Here is a 19,934-nt window from a genome sequence, read left to right as displayed (position 1 = left end):
TCTGTATCCAGAAAGGCCCGTAGAGGACCTGCAACATGCGGTCCAGCATTATCCTGCTGAAATGTAGGGTTTCGCAGGGATCGAATCAAGGGTGGAGCCACGGGTCGTAACATATCTGAAACGTAACGTCCACTGTCCAAAGTGTCGCCAATGCGAACAAGCGGTGACCAAGACGTGTAACCAATGGCACCCCATACCATACCGCCGGGTGATACGCCAGTATGGCGATGACGAATACACGCTTCCAATGTGCGTTCACCGCGATGTCTCCAAACTCGGGGGCGACCGTCATGATGCTGTAAACAGAACCTGGATTCATCCGAAAAAATGAAGTTTTGTCATTCGTGCACCCAAGTTCGTCGTTGAGTACACCACCGCAGGCGCTCCTGTCTGTGATGCAGCATCAAGGATAACCGCAGCCATGGTCTCCGAGCAGATATTCCATGCTGCTACAAACGTTTCCATATTCTGCTAACAGTCATTGGATATCGACCAACGCGAGCAGCAATGTCGCGATATGATTAACCGCAATCGTGATAGGGTACGATCTGACCTTAATCAAAGTCGGAAACGTGATGGTACGAATTTCTCCTTCTTACACGAGGCGTCACAACAACGTTTCACCAGGCAACGCCGGTCAACTGCTTTTTGTGTATGAAAAATCGGTTGGAAACTTTCCTCATGTCAGCACGTTGTAGGTGTCGCCACCGGCGCCAACCTTGTGTGAATGCTCTGAAAAGCTAATCATTTGCATATCACAGCATCTACTTCCTGTCGGTTAAATTTAACGTCTGCAGCACGTCATCTTCGTGGTGTAGCAATTTTAATGGCCAGTAGTGTACATCACATCTACCGGCTTCCGTCCCATTGGGATAATTACTTCGTGGTGCGTAGGTTTTTTTTGTGTTAGAGTGTATGTACAAATCATGACTTTGCTTTCAGAGCTGTTAAATCCGAGGTCGTAGTAAAGAGTTTGAGAAAATGCAAAGAGACCGCATTAAGAACACTTTTCTCAGAGTCCCTATACACCAGATCGCGATATAGAAAATTTGTTGCCTACCTTCGTTAATCAGTATTGTACCCTGAGGCAAGAGCCGCTACTGGAATATTAGTCGGGTCCGACAGTAGGAGCAACTTTTACGTAACCATGGGTAAGTCTCACAACAGTGACTTGCAGTTTAAATTATCGATATTAATAACAGTCACGGTCAAGCCTGACCTAAAAGTTTCGCCGTTAAAGTTACGGGACGTCGAAACGCCTTTTTGGTAACCGATCCTCGAAAACGCTGCGGTAAGCGAGCCCCTCTTCCGCTTTTGAACTGATGCGTGCGCCCAGCCCCAGAACTCGATTACCGAGTTGGCGGCCGCAATATCTGACGAACGAGGGCGCTCGCGGAAAGTTGGCCAACGCGTCTGCAGAGCAGCCGCCAGGGGGAACTCCGGCGCTGCCCCACCTCTCGCTGCAGAACGCACGAGTCTCGGGAAACACCATTCCAGGCGAACAATCAAGCATCTCCATATTCCGTTCCATTCCGCGCTGCGACGAATAGATCCGTGTGAATGGTGGCGGTTTGAGTTTTAATTGCGTAGAGGAAAGAGAATATCTACCACGAGATACTGGCTTATACTTTTAAACAGTAGCACTGTTTACAGTGAAATGACGCATAATATGTAACCAGCAAAATGTTACTATTCGACAAAGCCAACCTATGGTCACAATCTTTTCTGTTTAACAGATTACCGGTTTCGGTCTTTAATGACCATCATCAGATCTGTTTCATAAAAACAAAGTTTTACTGACAGCATGACTCGTGGATGTGATGTGATTTATATGTATTTGACAATGCTGGAGCTGATTCCGCATCTAACATTTGACGATGCCACTACGGCTGCAGCACATTAGGACTTTGTTTTTATGAAACAGATCTGATGATGGTCATTAAAGACCGAAACCGGTAATCTGTTAAACAGAAAAGATTGTGACCAGAGATGTAAATTAAAGGAAACTTATTACATATACGGGTCACTGTGTTTTTTCGCGACGATGTCGCAGCTTGTGAAATCATCTCATAATGTTGTGTATGTTATCTCGCAGCGCACTCATAAGGTCGGGTGTGGTGGTCTAGAGGGGGTTAGGGTACGTGGTTGGAAATCGAGATGTCACGGTATCGAATTCTGGTCGATACACTGAAATTTTTGTCTGCCTTTACACTAGCATTCAGCCGTCAGTGAAGCGGAGATTACCAGGAACGCCAGGCAGTCTTGATTCGGTGTCGAACTGTAGGTCCCCCTTCCCCGGTTGGATAACTGGGGTAGTTTAGGGACACGCAGGTCTTCAAAGTGGCGTCCAATAGAAATATCTGCACCAGGCCTCTGAGATGCGCCCAATTATTAGTGCAATAGCGGGACCTCATCGCAGACGATGCCTTCGCGGGTACCTACGGCGGCCAACTTACTGTCAAAGTCATTAAATTTATTGGCAGTGAGAACGGAATGACAACCTCGACGGTGAAGGTGACGGAACGTGGAAGGAAAACGTCACATCTACATCTACATCTACATTTATACTCCGCAGGCCACCCAACGGTGTGTAGCGGAGGGCACTTTCCGTGCCACTGTCATTACCTCCATTTTCTGTTCCAGTCGCGTATGGTTCGCGGGAAGAACGACTGCCGGAAAGCCTCCGTGCGCGCTCGAATCTCTCTAATTTTACATTCGTGATCTCCTCGAGAGGTATAAGAAGTGAGAAGCAATATATTCGATACCTCATCCAGAAACGCACCCTCTCGAAACCTGGCGAGCAAGCTACACCGCGATGCAGAGCTCCTATCTTGCAGAGTCTGCCACTTGAGTTTGCTAATCATCTCCGTAACGCTATCACGGTTACCAAATAACCCTGTGACGAAACGCGCCGCTCTTCTTTGGATCTTCTCTATCTCCTCCGTCAATCCGATCTGGTACGGATCCCACACTGATGAGCAATACTCAAGTATAGGTCGAACGAGTGTTTTGTAAGCCACCTCCTTTGTTGATGGACTACATTTTCTAATGATTCTCCCAATGAATCTCAACCTGGTACCCGCCTTACCAACAATTAATTTTATATGATCATTCCACTTCAAATCGTTCCGCACGCATACTCCCAGATATTTTACAGAAGTAACTGCTACCAGTGTTTGTTCCGCTATCATATAATCATGCAATAAAGGATCCTTCTTTCTATGTATTCGCAATACATTACATTTGTCTATGTTAAGGGTCAGTTGCCACACCCTGCACCAAGTGCCTATCCGCTGCAGATCTTCCTGCATTTCGCTACAATTTTCTAATGCTGCAACTTCTCTGTATACTACAGCATCATCCGCGAAAAGCCGCATGGAACTTCCGACACTATCTACTAGGTCATTTATATATATTGTGAAAAGCAATGGTCCCATAACACTCCCCTGTGGCACGCCAGAGGTTACTTTAACGTCTGTAGACGTCTCTCCGTTGATAACAACATGCTGTGTTCTGTTTGCTAAAAACTCTTCAATCCAGTCTCTGGTCTGATTTTCCGTAGGCTCTTACTTTGTTTATCAGGCGACAGTGCGGAACTGTATCGAACGCCTTCCGGAAGTCAAGGAAAATGGCATCTACCTGGGAGCCTGTATCTAATATTTTCTGGGTCTCATGAACAAATAAAGCGAGTTGGGTCTCACACGATCGCTGTTTCCGGAATCCATGTTGATTCCTACAGAGTAGATTCTGGGTTTCCAGAAATGACATGATACGCGAGCAAAAAACATTTTCTAAAATTCTAGAGCAGATCGACGTAAAGTTTTGCGCATCTGCTCGACGACCCTTCTTGAAGACTGGGACTACCTGTGCTCTTTTCCAATCATTTGGAACCTCCGTTACTCTAGAGACTTGTGGTACACGGTTGTTAGAAGGGGGGCAAGTTCTTTCGCGTACTCTGTGTAGAATCGAATCATTATCCCGTCAGGTCCAGTGGACTTTCTTCTGTTGAGTGATTCCAGTCGCTTTTCTATTCCTTGGACACTTATTTCGATGTCAGCCATTTTTTCGTTTGTGCGAGGATTTAGAGAAGGAACTGCAGTGCGGTCTTCGGTCTTCCTCTGTGAAACAGCTTTGGAAAAAGGTGTTTAGTATTTCAGCTTTACGCGTGTCATCCTCTGTTTCAATGCCATCATCATCCCGGAGTGTCTGGATATGCTGTTTCGAGCCACTTACTGATTTAACGTAAGACCAGAACTTCCTAGGATTTTCTGTCAAGTCGGTACATAGAATTTTACTTTCGAATTCACTGAACGCTTCACGCATAGCCCTCCTTACGCTAACTTTGACATCGTTTAGCTTCTGTTTGTCTGAGAGGTTTTGGCTGCGTTTACATTTGGAGTGAAGCTCTCTTTGCTTTCGCAGTAGTTTCCTAACTTTGTTGTTGAACCACGGTGGGTTTTTTCCCGTCCCTCACAGTTTTACTCGGCACATACCTGTCTAAAACGCATTTTACGATTGCCTTGAACTTTTTCCATAAACACTCAACATTGTCAGTGTCGGAACAGAAATTTTCGTTTTGATATGTTAGGTAGTCTGAAATCTATTACTCTTGCTAAACAGATAAACCTTCCTCCCTTTTTTATATTCCTATTAACTTCCATATTCAGGGATGCTGCAACGGCCTTATGATCACTGATTCCCTGTTCTGCACTTACAGAGTCGAAAAGTTCGGATCTCTTTGTTATCAGTAGGTCCGAGATGTTATCTCCACGAGTCGCTTCTCTGTTTAATTGCTCGAGGTAATTTTCGGATAGTGCACTCAGTATAATGTCACTCGACGCTCTGTCCCTACCACCCGTCCTAAACATCTGAGTGTCCCAGTCTATATCTGGTAAATTGAAATCTCCACTTAAGACTATAACATGCTGAGAAAATTTATGTGAAATGTATTCCAAATTTTCTCTCAGTTGTTCTGCCACTAATGCTGCTGAGTCGGGAGGTCGGTAAAAGGAGCCAACTATTAACCTAGCTCGGTTGTTGAGTGTAACCTCCACCCATTAAATAATTCACAGGAACTATCCACTTCTACTACACTACCGGATAAACTACTACTAACAGCGACAAACACGCCACCACCGGTTGCATGGAATCTATCCTTTCTAAACACCGTCTGTGCCTTTGTAAAAATTTCGGCAGAATTTATTTCTGGCTTCAGTCAACTTTCTGTACCTATAACGATTTCAGCTTCGGTGTTTTCTATCAGCGCTTGAAGTTCCGGTACTTTACCAATGCAGCTTCGACAGTTAACAATTACAATACCGATTGCTGCTTGGCCCCCGCATGTCCTGACTTTGCCCCGCACCCTTTGAGGCGGCTGCCCTTTCTGTACTTGCCCGGGGCCATCTAACCTAAAAAACAGCCCAGTCCACGCCACACAACCCCTGCTAACCGTGTAGCCGCTTGCTGCGTGTAGTGGACTCCTGACCTATCCAGCGGAACCCGAAACCCCACCACCCTATGGCGCAAGTCGAGGAATCTGCAGCCCACACGGTCGCAGAACCGTCTCAGCCTCTGATTTAGACCCTCCACTCTTCTCTGTACCAAAGGTCTGCAGTGAGTCCTGTCGCCGATGCTGCAGATGGTGAGCTCTGCTTTCATCCCACTAGCGAGACTGGCAGTCTTCACCAAATCAGATAGCCGCCGGAAGCCAGAGAGGATTTCCTCCGATCCATAGCGACACACATCATTGGTGCCGACATGAGCGACCACCTGCAGATGGGTGCACCCTGTACCCTTCATGGCATCCGGGAGGACCCTTTCCACATCTGGAATGACTCCCCCCGGTATGCACACGGAGTGCACATTGGTTTTCTTCCCCTCTCTTGCTGCCATATCCCTAAGGGGCCCCATTACGCGCCTGACGTTGGAGCTCCCAACTACCAGTAAGCCCACCCTCTGCGACCGCCCGGATCTTGCAGACTGAGGGGCAACCTCTGGAACAGGACAAGCAGCCATGTCCGGCCGAAGATCAGCATCAGCTTGAGACAGAGCCTGAAACCGGTTCGTCAGACAAACTGGAGAGGCCTTCCGTTCAGCTCTCCGGAATGTCTTTCACCCCCTGCCACACCTTGAGACGACCTCCCACTCTACCACAGGTGAGGGATCAGCCTCAATGCGGGCAGTATCCCGGGCAGCCACAGTCGTAGTCCGATCGGGGGATGCGTGGGACGAGCTGGCCGTCCCCGACAAACCCCCATCCGGACCCCCACAGTGATGCTCATTGGCAACAGCCTCAAGCTATGTGACCGAAGCCAACAGTGCCTGAAGCTGGGAGCGAAGGGATGCCAACTCAGCCTGCATCCGAACACAGCAGTTGAAGTCCCTATCCATGCTAAAAACTGTTGTGCAAAGAACGTCTGAGCTAATCTACAGAGAGTACAAACAATTCGACACAAAATTTAAACGATTGTTAAAATATAAGACTGCCTAGTAAACACAGTAATGCTGCCACTTGTGCACTGCTGACACACTGCTCGGCGGCGGAAGGAGAGTACGCGATTTTACACTATTCAGGTACTAAAACGCGATGTTACAACTATCAAATACTATAATACGCCCGAAATTTATGAATTAAACAATGCAAATACCAAAAACACGCAAAGAAATTAAGAATTAAACTATGTAACAAATTAGTGAGCTAAGAGTATACGACTTGCTGCTGCAGCTGTTTATCCAAAGGCGGCAGGGAGCACTCTCAGTTGAATAAATTGCTGGTGCGAAAACCACGGAAGAAAACAAGTAGAATTAACCATCTACCCCAGGAAAAAAAAGCAAAATACATACAATGAATGTCATTTGACGGTGAGAGTAAATGCGTCGTTAGGTAGCAATTTAAGCGATATAATGAACAATACAACTAGATACCAGCTGCCGGCCGATGTGGCCGAGCGGTTCTAGGCGCTTCAGTCTGGAACCGCGCGACCGCTACGGTCGCAGGTTCGAATCCTGCCTCGGGCATGGATGTGTGTGATGTCATTAGGTTAGTTAGGTTTAAGTAGTTCTAAGTTCTAGGGGACTGATGACCTCAGATGTTAAGTCCCAAAGTGCTCAGAGCCATTTTTAGATACCAGCTTTTACTCCACAGAATTGGATTCCAAAGTTTGCAAAGAAACTCTCTGTTAACTGGTCTATGTGCTTTGGTTTTAAGGGGTGTCATCATAAACGAATTCTATGCGGACGAGGCAATACAGAATCAAATGTGGCAAGCTACTGTAGATTTTTACAAAACAGAAATGGAGCGTGACAATGGAAATAGCCAGGGGTTTATTTAGACGAAACGTAAGTTCATACATAGTTCATTGGACATAAATGCTAGCAAAATAATAGTGACCGAGGAGTATTTTTAAGGAAAAGTGTCGGTGCATGCTCAACTGACGTCCTCAGGGCATTCGAGTACAGATGTGTAGCTTGTGGCATATTCCATTTCTAAAGTGTACACGAGTGTATGCTATTACTACATTCACTTGTGTGTGATACCGACTGTGCCTCTTTCACATAACTTCTATGTTTCCTATGAATACTTAATTATCTTTCTTATATATGTTCTTCGAATTGACTAATATCGAAATGATTGTTATCATTTTTATAAAGTTATGTTACCAGTATCGATTGTAAATCTCCTTATTTAGAACTGTTCTATCATAATAAAAAGTGTTAAAATATAGTATGTAACGTTCGTTCATGCATAGGGAATGTAGGGTTGTATGAAATGTAGAACATGAAGGGAAGTCCCTAGGCAACGAAAAGTTTTAGGCGGGGGTGTGAAAGGTCGTTTGGTACGAAGTATCGCTACAGGTCCTTGTGGCTCGCATAGTCAGTGACCACCATTCAGCCGCTGGCAAGAGTGGATCAATTATTTATGACTCGTATGTGGATTTATACTGGCTGTTCGTGGTACTTCCAGGGTTACTCTGAAACGTGAAATTTAGTGTACTATTTCTACAATAGATTACCAAAATGTGTGGATAAAATTCCTAGATCAACATCGATAAAATTCCTTGATTACTAGAGACATCAAAAAAAGTTTTGCATCACCTTGGTTCCGACAGTTCCGGAAACTGTACAGAAAATTGGAATAGAGAACAACATAAACATCATTGGTTGGTTGGTTGGTTTTGGGGAAGGAGACCAGACAGCGTGGTCATAGGTCTCATCGGATTAGGGAAGGATGGGGAAGGAAGTCGGCCGTGCCCTTTCAGAGGAACCATCCCGGCATTTGCCTGGAATGATTTAGGGAAATCACGGAAAACCTAAATCAGGATGGCCGGACGCGGGATTGAACCGTCGTCCTCCCGAATGCGAGTCCAGTGTCTAACCACTGCGCCACCTCGCTCGGTCATAAACATCATTTCCGCCCATTTTATTGCTCATGGAAACCACACATTGCATGTTGTACTATCACACAGCGAGACCTTCAGAGGTGGTGGTCCAGATTGCTGTACACGCCAGTACCTCTAATACCAAGTAGCACGATCTCTTGCGCTGATGCATGCCTGTATTCGTAGTGGCATACTATCCACAAGTTCATCAAGGCACTGTTGGTCCAGATTGTCCCACTCCTCAACGGCACTTCGGCGTAGATCCCTCAGAGTGATTGGTGGGTCACGTTGTCCATCAACAGCCCTTTTCAATCTAGCCCAGGCATGTTCGATAGGGTTAATGTCTGGAGAACATGCGATGGCGTTATGCTGAAGGAACCCATTCACAACATGTGTACGACGGGGGCGCGAATTGCCGTCCATGAAGACGAATGACTCGCCAATATGCTGCCGATATAAATTCAAAGAAAAACAGCCCTCGGTCACTATTTTTAACAAATTAACCTGGTTTCAACACCACTAGGAGTGTCTACCTCAGAATTTAAATCAAAGAATGGTCTATATTCTATAACATGGTCAAAGTATTATGACTAAAAACGTATGATAGGGTATAAGTACGGAATCATCGTGAAAGACTGGCAGTACTTATATGTCATTTATAAAATAATAAATATGTCAAAAGGGCATTAGTCACAAAGATATTTAAGATAAAGAAAACTGTGATGGCGAGCCACTAAGGGCTGCTCGTTACTTGCGTGGTGCAGGTTGCAAAACGGACTGAGGTGCCCGCGTTAACAAATGTGGCACTGCAACGAACGCGCCATCTAGTAGCCGTAGGTACAATTAGGCTACTCATTGAAATATAGGCACAAATTTTGGTGTCACCGCCAGACACCACACTTGCTAGGTGGTGGCATTTAAATCGGCCGCAGTCCGTTAGTATACGTCGGACCCGCGTGTCGCCACTACCAGTGACTGCAGACCGAGCGCCGCCACACGGAAGGTCTAGAGAGACTTCCTAGCACTCGCCCCAGTTGTACAGCCGACTTTGCTAGCGATGGTTCACTGACAAAATACACTCTCCCTGGTGTCTCCCTTCCTCTCCACTCCCAACCACTTGCCGCGCCTTTACCGTTGTGTCCCTCCCTCTCTCCATCTCCACACCCTCCATCTCCTTTCCCAACACAACTTCCACCGTCTACCCCTCCCGGATGATGAGCTTCGCCCTGACATCTGCCCTTCCTACCAACTCTAACCCCCTCTTCCTGCCTCCTCCTCAGGGCTCCCTCTCCTCCCCCTCCCTCCTTCTGAGCAGATTTCCCCTGCTACTCCCCCTCCATCTCTTGTGCCTTCTTTCAGTTTCTCTGCGCTCCCTCCTGCCCTGTCTTCCCTTTTCCTCTCCCGCCCCATGTGTCTCCTGCCTCTTCGTGAACCCACAGTTGCCCCTCCTCGCTTCATCCCGCCGCTTCCTCAGCTGCCCCATGCTCTCCCCTCCTTTTCCATCCTCTCTGACCTTTCCCTCGGCAGGTCCCACCTGGCAGTTTTATTCTTCGTCGTGTGTGCTCCGAGTGGGTTTTAAGTGTGTTGTTTCGGAGTGTTTTTAATACTGTGGCCAACTTTTAACATGTGCATGCGCATCCAGTGTCTTCTCTGTGTTTTAAGAATTGCCAACTGTGTTTTTTAACTTTCTGGTGACTTTTTTAACTGTCCCCCATGAACGTCTTTTTACCTCCATTTTCTCCCCTTACTCTGTTTTATTTTCCCCTTTTTTATCTCCTTATGTATGTATTATTTTATTCTTGTTTTAGTTGACATGTCACTCGGCTGAAGAGCGGCGGATTGTGCTGCTGACAGCCCTCCCCTGCCCCATATGGGCACATCACAATAAAGAAAAAAAAATACGCTCTCATTTGCCGAGACGATAGTTAGCATAGCCTTCAGCTACATCATTTTCTACGACCTAGCAAGGCGCCATTACCAGTTACTATTGATGCTGTAAAACATGTACCGTCAAGAGCGATGTTCACCAATTATGGATTAAAGTTAAGTATTCCAGCAGCTACGTACTTTTTATGCTAGTCTCATTTGCTTGACCTGTTCCAGACCTCACGCCAGCCTGCGTTAGCTAAAACGCATGCCTTTCGGCTTCCTCTCCTAGTGGGTTGGCTCTCTTGCCAATCCACAACACAAATGATTATATGTTTGTTGTTGTTGTGGTCTTCAGTCCTGAGACTGGTTTGATGCAGCTCTCCATGCTACTCTATCCTGTGCAAGCTTCTTCATCTCCCAGTACCTACTGCAACCTACATCCTTCTGAATCTGCTTAGTGTATTGATCTCTTGGTCTCCCTCTACGATTTTTACCCTCCACGCTGCCCTCCAATGCTAAATTTGTGATCCCTCGATGCCTCAGAACATGTCCTACCAACCGATCCCTTCTTCTAGTCAAGTTGTGCCACAAACTTCTCTTCTCCCCAATCCTATTCAATACCTCCTCATTAGTTACGTGATCTACCCACCTTATCTTCAGCATTCTTCTGTAGCACCACATTTCGAAAGCTTCTATTCTCTTCTTGTCCAAACTAGTTATCGTCCATGTCTCACTTCCATACATGGCTACACTCCATACAAATACTTTCAGAAACGACTTCCTGACACCTAAATCTATATTCGATGTTAACAAATTTCTCTTCTTGAGAAACGCTTTCCTTGCCATTGCCAGTCTACATTTTATATCCTCTCTACTTCGACCATCATCGGTTATTTTACTCCCTAAATAGAAAAACTCCTTTACTACTTTAAGTGTCTCATTTCCTAATCTAATTCCCTCAGCATCACCCGACTTAATTTGACTACATTCCATTATCCTCGTTTTGCTTTTGTTGATGTTCATCTTATATCCTCCTTTCAAGACACTGTCCATTCCGTTCAACTGCTCTTCCAAGTCCTTTGCTGTCTCTGACAGAATTACAATGTCATCGGCGAACCTCAAAGTTTTTACTTCTTCTCCATGAATTTTAATACCTACTCCGAATTTTTCTTTTGTTTCCTTTACTGCTTGCTCAATATACAGATTGAATAACATCGGGGAGAGGCTACAACCCTGTCTCACTCCTTTCCCAACCACTGCTTCCCTTTCATGCCCCTCGACTCTTATAACTGCCATCTGGTTTCTGTACAAATTGTAAATAGCCTTTCGCTCCCTGTATTTTACCCCTGCCACCTTCAGAATTTGAAAGAGAGTATTCCAGTCAACATTGTCAAAAGCTTTCTCTAAGTCTACAAATGCTAGAAATGTAGGTTTGCCTTTTCTTAATCTTTCTTCCAAGGTAAGTCGTAAGGTCAGTATTGCCTCACGTGTTCCAACATTTCTACGGAATCCAAATTGATCTTCCCCGAGGTCGGCTTCTACCAGTTTTTCCATTCGTCTGTAAAGAATTCGCGTTAGTATTTTGCAGCTGTGACTTATTAAACTGATAGTTCGGTAACTTTCACATCTGTCAACACCTGCTTTCTTTGGGATTGGGATTATTATACTCTTCTTAAAGTCTGAGGGTATTTCGCCTGTCTCATACATCGTGCCCACCAGATGGTAGAGTTTTGTCATGACTGGCTCTCCCGAGGCCATCAGTAGTTCTAATGGAATGTTGTCTACTCCCGGGGCCTTGTTTTGACTCAGGTCTTTCAGTGCTCTGTCAACTCTTCACGCAGTATCTTATCTCCCATTTCATCTTCATCTACATCCTCTTCCATTTCCATAATATTGTCCTCAAGTACATCGCCCTTGTATAAACCCTCTATATACTCCTTCCACCTTTCTGCTTTCCCTTCTTTGCTTAGAACTGGGTTGCCATCTGAGCTCTTGATATTCATACAAGTGGTTCTCTTCTCTCCAAAGGTCTCTTTAATTTTCCTGTAGACAGTATCTATCTTACCCCTAGTGAGACAAGCCTCTACATCCTTACATTTGTCCTCTAGCCATCCCTGCTTAGCCATTTTGCACTTCCTGTCGATTTCATTTTTGAGACGTTTGTATTCCTTTTTGCCTGCTTCATTTACTGCATTTTTATATTTTCTCCTTTCATCAATTAAATTCAATATTTCTTCTGTTACCCAAGGATTTCTATTAGCCCGCGTCTTTTTACCTACTTGATCGTCTGCTGCCTTCACCACTTCATCCCTCAGAGCTACCCATTCTTCTTCTACTGTATTTCTTTCCCCCATTCCAGTCAATTGTTCCCTAATGCTCTCCCTGAAACTCTCTACAACCTCTGGTTCTTTCAGTTTATCCAGGTCCCATCTTCTTAAATTCCCACCTTTTTGCAGTTTCTTCAGTTTCAATCTGCAGTTCATAACCAATAGATTGTGGTCAGAATCTACATCTGCCCCAGGAAATGTCTTACAATTTAAAACCTGGTTCCTAAATCTCTGTCTTACCATTATATAATCTATCTGAAACCTGTCAGTATCTCCAGGCTTCTTCCATGTATACAGCCTCCTTTCATGATTCTTGAACCAAGTGTTAGCTATGATTAAGTTATGCTCTGTGCAAAATTCTACAAGGCGGCTTCCTCTTTCATTCCTTCCCCCCAATCCATATTCACCTACTATGTTTCCTTCTCTCCCTTTTCCTACTGACGAATTCCAGTCACCCATGACTATTAAATTTTCGTCTCCCTTCACTACCTGAATAATTTCTTTTATCTCGTCATACATTTCATCTATTTCTTCATCATCTGCAGAGGTAGTTGGCATATAAACTTGTACTACTGTAGTAGGCATGGGCTTTGTGTCTATCTTGGCCACAATAATGCGTTCACTATGCTGTTTGTAGTAGCTAACCCGCACTCCTATTTTTTTATTCATTATTAAACCTACTCCTGCATTACCCCTATTTGATTTTGTATTTATAACCCTGTAATCACCTGACCAAAAGTCTTGTTCCTCCTGCCACCGAACTTCACTAATTCCCACTATATCCAACTTTAACCTATCCATCTCCCTTTTTAAATTTTCTAACCTACCTGCCCGATTAAGTGATCTGACATTCCACGCTCCGATCCGTAGAACGCCAGTTTTCTTTCTCCTGATAACGACGTCCTCTTGAGTAGTCCCCGCCCGGAGATCCGAATGGGGGACTATTTTACCTCCGGAATATTTTACCCAAGAGGACGCCATCATCATTTAATCATACAGTAGAGCTGCATGTCCTCGGGAAAAATTACGGCTGTAGTTTCCCCTTGCTTTCAGCCGTTCGCAGTACCAGCACAGCAAGGCCGTTTTGGTTAATGTTACAAGGCCAGATCAGTCAATCATCCAGACTGTTGCCCCTGCAACTACTGAAAAGGCTGCTGCCCCTCTTCAGGAACCACATGTTTGTCTGGCCTCTCAACAGATACCCCTCCGTTGTGGTTGCACCTACGGTACGGCCATCTGTATCGCTGAGGCACGCAAGCCTCCCCACCAACGGCAAGGTCCATGGTTCATGGGGGGGAAATGATTATAAATAAACAGTATTTGGTACATAACGGAAAGCAATGTTTGTTTGATAGTGGCATACAACATATCATTTTTTTGTCTACATAAAGCTTATAACAGTAAGATAAAACATGAAAACATCATTATGAAAATGTAGATAGGACTGAATAACAACTTGTGGAAAGCAATATTGACGTGAAATGCAGTCAAGAAACATTTGATAATTGAAAAGCATAGGATTAGCTTAGAAGGAAAAGAACATTTCGGCAACCTGCACAAGGAGACCCGAAGTCAAATATCGAGTAACGGCTTTATACCGCTGAAAAAACTTTTGTTACGTAGCTGTAGCTGTTCGTTAGGGATGAGGCTATCATTTCGAGCAAAATGCTTGAAAATCTCTAATTCTTCTAGGATATCTAGTCTACGCCCTTTCTTTTCGGTGTGCATTATGTTGCTATCGCAGATGGCTTTTGGTGAATAACCTGTAATTAGAAGATGGTCGGCAAAAGACGAATTTTGGACGCTAGTGGTATTTTTTCTTAGCAAGTGTTCTTTATATCTGGTAGTGAATGCACGTCCTGTTTGTCCTATATAGTAAGAGGAGCAAGTATCGTAGACAATTTTGTAGACACCAGAATTTTCTAAAGGGGAACGCATAGAATTTAAATTATGAATGAAGTTTTTTTTTCAAATTGTTATTAGTAGAAAAATCAACGTTGCAATCGTATTTCTTTCGAAGAATGCGTTGGATCTGATAAGAGATAGGCGCCACGAAAGGAATAGAGAAATATTTTTTTGAGTTAGACTCGATAACAGAAGTGCCTAGCGTAGTAAGTCTTTTAGCACTTTCCTTTTTAAGGACGTCATCTAGTATGTTAGGTTTATACTCGTTGTTAACTGCTATTGTTTTAAGTAAATTGATTTCGTCGTTGAAGTTTGCATGGGGGCTTAATTAAAATAATACTGCAGATATTTTTTTAGTAGCTGTAAGTCCGATTACGCTGTTTCGTAAACGGCTGGCCCTGACTAGTATTAGTACGCAATCTGACTGCATAGAACAACGACAAAGAATGAAATGAAAATTTTCATTAACACAATTAATTAATTAAGTCCCCAGCAACTATAAAACCAACGCCACAACAAGCACAAGTGTAGCTGTTCTGTATGTGGTAGTATGACTCAACGCACATCTGGCACGGTTCTTCTTCAACAAGGCAAGAATTTTTAAATATTGATGTGATAAAAGAAAATTAGAAATACTATAATTGTGCAAGAAAACCAAAATTACACTCTAATACAAGAACACAAGCCAGATGCTTTGTTGACTGAACCTGTAATGATGCATTATTTGAGACACACAAATAATAAAAGAACATAGCGTTTTATTACCTTCATATATATTGACGAAATGCACTCTGATCATTACAATATCTCGATTAGAATAACATCTGCTATCTCTCCCATCAAATAACTGCATAAAACATGGAACAACACTCTCCACTATCACATCTCACTCCGACTTCACGGCAAGCAGTGTCCACCACAACTTCTCGGCAGGAACTCTCCACTACTTCTCAATAATCACTGTCAGTGGAGGCGGCGGAACAATACTCTCTGGCGCGATCTCTGGCGCTGTGGCTCAGTGTAGCCACCTTTCAAGTTTTCTTTAGAAAGTGGGATGGAAATGGCTCGAAATGATAGCCTCATCCTTAACGAACAGCTACAGCTACGTAACAAAAATTTTTTCAGCGGTATAAAGCCGTTACTCGATATTTGACTTTGGGTCTCCTTGCGCAGGTTGCCGAAATGTTCTTTTCCTTCTAAGCTAATCCTATATTTTCCAATTATCAAATGTTTCTTGACTGCATTTCACGTCAATATTGCTTTCCACAAGTTGTTATTCAGTCCTATCAACATTTTCATAATGATGTTTTCATGTTTTATCTTATTGTTATAAGCTTTATGTAGACAAAAATGTTATGTTGTATGCCACTATCAAACAAACATTGCTTTCCGTTATGTACCAAATACTGTTTGTTTGTAATCATTTGTGCCTATATTTCAATGAGAAGTAGCCTAATTGCATCTACGGCTACTAGATGGCGCGCTCGTTGCAGTGCCGCATTTGTTAACGCGATCACCTCAGTCCGTTTTGCAACCTGCACCACGCAAGTAACGAGCAGCCCTTAGTGGCTCGCCATCACAGTTTTCTTTATCTTAAATATCTTTGTGACTAAGGCCTTTTTGGCATATTTATTATTTTATAAATGACATATAAGTACTGCCAGTCTTTCACGATGATTCCGTACTTATACCCCATCATACGTTTTTAGTCATAATTCTTTGACCATGTTATAGAATATAGACCATTCTTTGATTTAAATTCTGAGGAAGACACTCCTAGCAGTGTTGAAACCAGGTTAATTTGTAAAAATTGTGATCGAGGGCTGTTTTTGTTTAAATTGTAACTATTCACGGTCTCTGAACGTGCAGCCATGTACAAAATTTTGTGCTGCCGATATGGTTGCACTATCGGTCGGAGGATGGCATTCATGCAGTTACGGCACATTCCATGACCACCAGCGGAGCAAGTCGCCCCACATAACGCCACCACAAAACAGCAGGTAACCTCCACCTTGTGCTGCACTCGCTGGACAGTGTGTCTAAGGCGTTCAGCCTGACCGGGTTGCCTCCAAACACGTCTCCGACGATTATCTGGTTGAAGGCATACGCGACGCTCATCGGTAAAGAGAACGTGATGAAAGTCCTGAGCCATCCCTTCGGCATGTTGCTGGGCCCATCTGTACCGAGTTGCATTGTGTTGTGTGCACAGCAATCTGGACCACCACCTCTGAACGTCTCGCTCTATGGTGGTACAACATGCAATGTGTGGTTTTTATGATCAATAAAAAGGTCAGAAATGGTGTTTATGTTGATCTCTATTCCAATTTTCTGTACACGATGTCCTGTGGCTGCACGAAAAGCATTATTCAACATGGCGCCGTTGCTGTCAGGGTTCCTATGAGCCATAAAATCCGTAAGTAGCGGTCATCCACTGCAGTAGTAGCCCTTGGGCTGCCTGAGAGTGGCATGTAATCGACAGTTCCTGTCTCTCTGTATCTCGTCCATGTCCGAACAACATCGCTTTGGTTCACTCCGAGACGCCTGGACACTTACCTTGTTGAGAGCCCTTCCTGGCACAAAGTAACAATGAGGACGCGATCGAATCGCGGTACTGAACATCTAGGCATGGTTGAACCACAGAGGTACACGAGCCGTGGAATGACTGGAAGTGATATGCAGTCAGACCCCCTCCGTTTAATAGGCGCTGCTCATGCATGGTTGTTTCCATCTTTGGGAGGACTTAGTGACATCTCTGAACAGTCAGAGAGACTGTGTCTGTGATACAATATCCACAGTGAACGCCGATCTTCAGGAGTTCTGGGAACCAGGGTGAGGCAAAACTTTTTTTGATATGTGTAGTTCAGCTCATTGACGAGCCATTTTCAGGTCTATAATACAAAAAAATTGCATATAAGAAGTGAACAACAGAGTAATATATTTGATACTTAAACTTCCAATCTACACTGAAGAGCCAAAGTTACTGTGATACCTGCCTAATATCGTGTATAGACCCCGCGAGCACGCAGAAGTGCCGCAACACGACCTGAAATGGAGCCGACTAATATCTAAAGTAGTGCTTGATAGAATTGACACCATGAATCCAGCAGGGCTGTCCATAAATCCGTAAGAGTACGAGGAGGTGGAGATTTCTTCTGAACAGCACGTAGCAAGGCATCCGAGATATACTCAATAATGTTCATGTTCAGGGAGTTTTGTGGCCAGGGAATTGTTTAAACTCAGTAGAGTGTTCCTGCAGCCACTTTGTAGCAATTACGGACGTGTGGGGTGTCACATTGTCCTGCTGGAATTGCCCAAGTCTGTCGCCATGCACGATGGACACGAATGGTTGCAGGTGATGAGGCAGGACGCTTACCTGCGGTCACTGGTGAGAGTCGTATCTAAAGGCATCAGGGGTCCCAGATCACTTCAAACCGCACACGCCCACACCATTACAGAGCCTCCACCAGCTAGGACAGTCTCCTGCTGACATGCAGAGTCCATGGATTCATGAGGTTGTCTCCATACCCGTACACGTCCATCCGCTCGATACAATTTGAAACGAGACTCGTCCGACCAAGCAACATGTTTCCAGTCATCAACAGTCCAATGTCGGTGTTGACGGGCCCAGGGGAAGCGTAAGGCTTTGTGTCGTGCTGTCATCAGGGGTACACGAGTGGGACTTCGGCTCCGAAAGCTCATATCGATGATGTTTCGTTGAATGATACGCACGCTGACAGTTGTTGATAGCCCAGCGTTGAAATTTGCAGCAGTTTCCGGAAAGGTTACACTTCTGTCACTTTGAACGATTTTCAGTCGTCGTTGGTCCCGTTCTTACAGGAACTTTTCCCGGCCGCAGCGATGTCGGAGATTTGATGTTTTGCCGGATTCCTGACATTCACGGTACACTCATAAAATGGTCGTACGGGAAAATTCTCACTTCATCGCTACCTCGGAGATGCTTTGTCCCATCTGTGGTGCCCAGACTGTAACACCAAGTTCAAACTCTCTTAAATCTTGATAACTTGCCATTATAGCAGCAGTAACCGATCTAGCAACTTGACACTTGTTGGCTTATATAGGTGCCGCCAACCGCAGCACCGCATTATGGTTGTTAAGATACCTCTGTGAATACGCATGCCTATACCAGTTTCTTTGGCACTTCAGTGTATGATACACGCCAATAAGAATGGAAATTTTAAATATCAAATCTATTTTGTTGTTTTTCACCTCTTTTATGCAATTTTCTGTATTTTAGATCTGAAGATGGCGCGTTAATGAGTTGAAACTAGCAATCAATACAGGGATTCTAGCGATATTGACATAGAATTTTTATCCACACTTTTTCACATAATAGATCGCCTGTCTCCTGATTTGATAATGTCAGATGACAACGTAAATACATTTCTGTTCCCAGTAAAGGTCAAAAGTTTACTTTGTTAGCGGTATATTTACTTGGAATAGCTTTGCCGAATAAGGCTGGCGAGCGCATTCAGTTTCACGTCCGCAGATCTACTTTCCAACCACAATACCGTTGGTTCGATTCCCACTAGAATAACTATTGCTCCCTTTCAAAACATAATCGATCAGGTAACGAAACAAAATCCGATTTCTTCCCATTAGTTCACGCACACTGTCAAACTTTAAATTCCTGTCGAAGTAGTAACATTGTATCGCACATAATCTTGTAGTAATGACGTGTTATGTTATATTCTCCACGCTTCTCGGTTGCAAACATGATGGTGCGGTCACCGCGGCCAGGTCTACAATTCGCGTTCACAGGTTGTACGATGTCATACTTGTCACTCCTCATTGTTTGCCACCGTTTTTCCAATGTTTCTGTGGTCACAGACGGAGTTTCACCATTATGGAACACTGATAATTTAGTCATCGACCTGAAGACTGGTTCTGAAACGCATCAGTCTGTTCTGCGCAATGGGCACGGTAGCCAGCGTATTCTTTTGTTTAGGCTTAGCGCAGCCCGGTAGCGGGCGCAGTAGGTTTCTCTGAATATGCTGGTCAGTACAGCGTGTCAGTGTAACGAGCCGTGACGAAAAACTTGGCCGTGTGCAGAAAAACTGTCCATTTCACAAGCCAAAGCAGTTCGATCAGAGCAGCAGCCTACAGAATTTTTTTTTTTTTTTTTTTTTTTGCTATGGCTGTGGACCTTCCTAGAAAGCAAGAGAGAGGGGCGCTGCTGGCGGATAAACGTCTCTGCCTTTTTTGTGAAACAGAAACAGTCGAGCTCATTTTAGAATTTCTTTCCTCCCGTTGTAGGGGCGAGGTGCTGCCACCCGGTCGTTTTTTCCACACAGGGCGAACGGCATCTCGCGTCGAAGAAAACGCACGAAGGAAATCCGTTACCTGCTCTTAAGAAAAATTATCAGGGAGTTGGAGATAGCAGGCCGCTTTCTATAAATTATGGATGCGGGGAAGCCGCAGACTGGCTAAAATTATT

This window comes from Schistocerca cancellata, chromosome 8, assembly GCF_023864275.1.
Source record: "Schistocerca cancellata isolate TAMUIC-IGC-003103 chromosome 8, iqSchCanc2.1, whole genome shotgun sequence".
In the NCBI taxonomy this organism is placed as follows: Eukaryota; Metazoa; Arthropoda; class Insecta; order Orthoptera; family Acrididae; genus Schistocerca; species Schistocerca cancellata.
Note: the sequence above shows the minus strand (reverse complement) of the source record.